A 5,744-nucleotide genomic window follows, 5' to 3' on the forward strand; every position below is an offset into this window, starting at 1 on the left:
ACATTGGTAGAGAGACTCAGTTTGTCAGGACAGGCAGAGTGGCTTTTAGGGGGTGGAGAATTAGGGCTCCCAGGTATGGCTATCTACAGCAGCAAGAGTCTCTGACAAACCTTGATGGGACCTTGATTTGTTAAAATATCATCCAGAGACCACTGGCACACACCTGTAGTAAAAGAAAAAGAAAAAAAGGTTGATTTAGCCTGCAGCAAAAGACAATACAAAGCAGAAGAGTGAGTCAAATATCGTACAAACCATGGAGTGAGTCCACAGTGGGGGAGCTTAGGGTAAGGTTTTTGTAGGACCTGGGGGCTGGAATTAGTCACAAGATGGCCTTGTCATGGATTATTTAGAATCTGTAAACCAGGCAAGTTGCTGGAACAGTCAGTGGTCTCAGTTTTAGAACATACGGCCTTTTCGGAGTTATTGTTACATCATTCTGTGGTTCTATCTTGGAACATATGCATTTAAACAAAGAGATATACAATTTTGACCTTAAGTCATTTATCTGTTTTACTAGTCATAGTGCAGACCATTTTGTAAGCTATGGTTTCTGTTTCAACTCTCATCCTCAATCTATACAGGGGAATCTGAACTAACCCCTTTCCACGCCTTCATGTTCCATGAGGAAGCCTCTAGCCAAGGTGTATTTGATGAAAAAATCCCTTTCCTCTACTTGTGCTGTTTCTTTTTCCCAGCAAGACTCACCCCCAAGCTTGAGGGGAAAGGAAGAGCTCAAAACTGGATCAGTTCTATCATTGCCTTTGCAAACAGTGTTTTCTCTAATTATGATTCCACTGCAAAATTCTACTCTTTAATACCCAGCTCAAAATTGCATCCTTTAAAAAGTATTTTCCAATGTCTCTTCCTTCTCTCCTCCCCATCTTCAGCTCCCACCCCTGACTTGGAGGATAAAATTATGCTCCCTATGTGTTCCTGGTGCTCAGTAGTCCGCTTGGTACACAGTAGATGCTTAGTATATATTTTTGAACTGCGTTGGTAATATCTAATTAATTTGGCAGTAGATATTATTAAAATACTTTGATATTATTGTTACTTCAGCTCTTTCTAAGTTCTCTCCTCTCTGATTTCCTATTGCACAATTTGGCATTGTTCTCTGACAGTTTCATACGTATTAGTTTTACTTGTCTTTTATTCCAGTTATTAATAAATTGTGAGCTCTTAGGGATAGGGACAATTTCTTTTACTGGGTCGGCACCCTCCACCCCACTCCCATGCCCCTTCAGACTTAAGACGATTCTCATACTTCCTAAATATTTGTTGGTTTTGAGCCTATTTTGAGATATTAGCTTATGTTTTCTCCTGTATTTTCCCTACCCTTCATTTTATCCCATTCAAGAAGGCAGTTGGCCCAAACTTCATTGCCTCAGGGAAGAGTTGAGGCCAGGTGTGAAGCAGGAGTAGAGCATCAGCCATTGTGTGTTTTTCCCCAAGGGCCTAAACACTAAGTTGAATGGAGAAAGTTTGGAGAGGGAAATAAAGAATGGGATTCCCAGGTACAGACAGAGCAAGTGGAGAAAGCAGGCAATTGTCAGGTCCCCCTTCCACTGCCTCCAGCTTAAAATAATAGTAATAATAATGACGTGATGGAGAATGTGGAGAGGAGAGAGAGACAGTTCTGGGGGTCCAGGAAAGGTGTGGACTCAGGTCCTGCCTGCAAGGCACAATTCCAAAGTAGCGTCAAACCTTCAAAGAGGAATGGATAGAGAGCGATGGCGGGTTTGACTGTGAGAGACCCTGCGGTGGATCGTTCTCTACATTCGGTGTTTGTGGGGAACGTTCCATATGAGGCTATTGAAGAGCAATTAAAGGCCATCTTTTCTGAGGTTGGGCCTGTTGTTAGTTGCAGGTTGGTATATGATAGGGAGACAGGAAAGCCAAAAGGTTGTGGCTTCTGTGAATACCAAGACCAGGAGACAGCACTTAGTGCCATGCGAAACCTAAATGGGTGTGAATTCAGTGGGAGAGCACTTCGAGTGGACAGTGCTGCCAGCAGAAAGAACAAAGAAGAGCTGAAGAGCCTTGGCACTGGTGCCCCTGTCATTGAGTCACCTTATGGAGAGACCATCAGTCCTGAGGATGTCCCTGAGTCCATTAGCAAAGCAGTTGCCAGTCTTCCACCAGAGCAGATGTTTGAGCTGATGAAACAAATGAAGCTCTGTGTCCAGAATAGTCCTCAGGAAGCACGGAACATGTTGCTTCAGAACCCTCAACTGGCTTATGCTTCGCTCCAAGCCCAGGTACTGATGAGAACTGTGGATCCAGAAATTGCCTTGAAAATTCTGCGTCGCCAGACAAATATCCCAACACTGATTGCGGGCAACCCTCAGACAGTCACAGCGCTGGACCTGGCTCAGGATCCAATGTGTCGATAAACCAACAGAATCCCCAGGCCCCTCAGGCCCAGTCTTTGAGTGGAATGCATGTCAGTGGTGCACATCCTCTGATGCAAGCTTCTCTGGAGGCTGGAGTTGCAGCACCAGGGCAGATACCAGCGACCGTAACAGGACCTGGCCCTGGTTCCTTAGCGCCCGGAGGAGGAATGCAGGCCCAGGTTGGAATGCCAGGCAGTGGACCAGTGTCCATGGAATGGGCACAAGTGCCGATGTAAGACCCCAGAGCAGCTATGCAGCGTGGGCCCTTGCCTGCCAACGTCCCGACTCCTCGAGGTCTGTTGGGAAACGCTCCAAATGACCCAGGCAGAGGCACTTTCCTTTCTGTAACTGGAGAGGTAGAGCCTAGAGGTTACCTGGGACCACCTTATCAGGGTCTGCCCATGCACCGTGTCCCTGGCCCTGACAGCCGCGGCCCACCCCCACATGAGATGAGGGGAGGGCCATGAGCTGAGTCCAGACCTCTAATGGCAGAGCCAAGAGGACCCATGCTAGATCAGAGGGGTCCACCATTGGATGGCAGAGGTGGAAGAGATCCCCGAGGCATAGATGCACGAGGGACGGAGGCACGAGCCTTGGAGGCAAGAGGATTAGATGTTAGAGGATTGGAAGCCCATGTGATGGAGGCCCGTGCAATGGAGGCCCGTGCAGTGGAAGTCAGAGGGATTGAGGCCAGGAGCACGGATACAAGGGGCCCAGTCCGAGGCCCTAGAGGCCCTATACCTAGTGGAATCCAGGTCCTAGTCCAATTAATATGGGGGCAGCTGGCCCCCAGGGATCCAGATATGTTCCTGTCATGCAAGAAGTGAGCATTCAGGGTGGAGGCCAGCCTGGTGGCTTAGGTCCTGCCCAGAACCAAGTCACAACACAGGACCATGAGAAGGCTGCTTTGATCATGCAGGTTCTTCAACTAACTGCAGACCAGATCGCCAAGCTTCCTCCAGAGCAGAGACAGAGTATCCTGATCTTAAAGGAACAAATACAGATGTCTACTGGAGCGCCTTAAAATGTTTTCAGAACTACCTGGTGACAAATCTGGAAATTAATTCCATAACTTGGTTGAAATGTTGCAAAAAGATGATTTCTGCATCCTGCCCTTTGAATGACTCAAATTGCTGCCAGGTGGGGGACTCCCATCACCTTCTCTCAGAACAAAATCAGTTCACTCTGTTGTCTCAGTTTATATGTTTTCTGTGACTTGAAATAAAATTTGAACACAATTTTAGTATATTGCAGATTGATATACATGACCTTTGTGCTTTTAGAAGGCTGAACACCAAGGGTGAAACCTTACATGTGTTTTCTACCCTTACTGCAGTATTGTACTGTTTTTTTAACATCTTTATTGGAGTATAATTGCTTTACAATGGTGTGTCACTTTCTGCTTTATAACAAAGTGAATCTGTTATACATATACATATATCCCCATGTCTCTTCCCTCTTGCATCTCCCTCCCTCCCTATCCCACCCCTCTAGGTGGTCACAAAGCACCGAGTTGATCTCTCTGTGCTATGCAGCTGCTTCCCACTAGCTATCTACTTAACATTTGGTAGTGTATCTATGTCCAAGCCACTCTCTCACTTTCTCCCAGCTTACACTTCCCCCTCCTGATATCCTCAAGTCCATTCTCTAGTAGGTCTGCATCTTTATTCCCGTCTTGCTCCTAGGTTCTTCATGAATTTTGTTTTTTTTTGTTTGATTCCATATCTATGTGTTAGCATACAGTATTTGTTTTTCTCTTTCTGACTTACTTCACTCTGTATGACAGACTCTAGGTCCATCCACCTCACTACAAATAACTCAATTTCGTTTCTTTTTATGGTGCTATCCTACATATATATTCCATTGTATATATGTGCCACATCTTCTTAATCCATTCATCTGTTGATGGACACTTGGGTTGCTTCCGTGTTCTGGCTATTGTAAATAGAGCTGCAATGAACATTTTGGTACATGACTCTTTAGAATTATGGTTTTCTCAGGGTATATGCCCAGTAGTGGGATTGCTGGGTCGTATGGTAGTTCTATTTGTAGTTTTTTAAGGAACCTCCATACTGTTCTCCATAGTGGCAGTATCAATTTACATTCCCACAAACAGTGCAAGAGGGTTCCCTTTTCTCCACACCCTCTCCAGCATTTATTGTTTGTACATTTATTAACGATGGCCACTCTGACCAGTGTAAGATGATATCTCATTGTAATTCTGATTTGCATTTCTCTAATGATTAATGATGTTGAGCACTCTTCCATGTGTTTGTTGGTAGGCTGTATAATTTCCTCAGAGAAATGTCTATTTAGGTCTTCCACCCATTTTTGGATTAGGTTGTTTGTTTTTTTGATACTGAGCTGCACGAGCTGCTTGTAAATTTTGGAGATTAATCCTTTGTCAGTTGCTTCATTTGCAAATATTTTCTCCCATTCTAAGGGTTGTCTTTTGGTCATGTTTATGGTTTCCTTTGCTGTGCAAAAGGTTTTAAGTTTCATTAGGTCCCATTTGTTTATTTTTGTTTTTATTTCCATTTCTCTAGGAGGTGGGTCAAAAAGGATCTTGCTGTGATTTATGTCATAGATGTTCTGCCTATGTTTTCCTCTAAGAGTTTGATAGTTTCTGGCCTTACATTTAGGTCTTTAATACATTTTGAGTTTATTTTTGTGTATGGTGTAGGGAATGTTCTAATTTCATTCTTTTACATGTAGCTGTGCAGTTTTCCCAGCACCACTTATTGAAGAGGCTGTCTTTTCTCCACTGTACATTCTAGCCTCATTTGTCAAAGATAAGGTGACCATATGTGCCTGGGTTTATCTCTGGGCTTTCTATCCTGTTCCATTGATCTATATTTCTGTTTTTGTGCCAGTACCATACCGTCTTGATTACTGTACCTTTGTAGTATAGTCTGAAGTCCAGGAGCCTGATTCCTCCCACTCCGTTTGTCGCTCTCAAGATTGCTTTGGCTATTCGGGGTCTTTTGTGTTTCCCTACAATTTGTGAAATTTGTTGTTCAAGTTCTGTGAAAAAATGCCAGTGGTAGTTTGATAGGGATTGCATTGAATCTATAGATTGCATTGGGAAGTATAGTCATTTTTACAGTGTTGATTCTTCTGATCCAAGAACATGGTATAGCTCTCCATCTATTTGTATCATCTTTAATTTCTTTCATCAGTGTCTTATAATTTTTGCATACAGGTCTTTTGTCTCCTTAGGTAGGTTTATTCCTAGATATTTTATTCTTTTTGTCTGCAATGGTAAATGTGAGTGTTTTCTTAATTTCACTTTCAGATTTTTCATCATTAGTGTATAGGAATGCCAGAGATTTCTGTGCATTAATTTTGTAT

The 5,744-nt window shown here is 43.6% G+C and overlaps 1 pseudogene; it reads left to right on the top strand.

Annotated features, from left to right (window-relative positions):
* Positions 1-1,730: 1,730 nt before the first annotated feature.
* On the top strand, positions 1,731-3,417 carry LOC132530673 (cleavage stimulation factor subunit 2-like; annotated as a pseudogene).
* The last annotated feature ends 2,327 nt before the right edge of the window (positions 3,418-5,744 follow it).

This window comes from Lagenorhynchus albirostris, chromosome 12 (assembly GCF_949774975.1).
Source record: "Lagenorhynchus albirostris chromosome 12, mLagAlb1.1, whole genome shotgun sequence".
Taxonomy (NCBI): Eukaryota; Metazoa; Chordata; class Mammalia; order Artiodactyla; family Delphinidae; genus Lagenorhynchus; species Lagenorhynchus albirostris.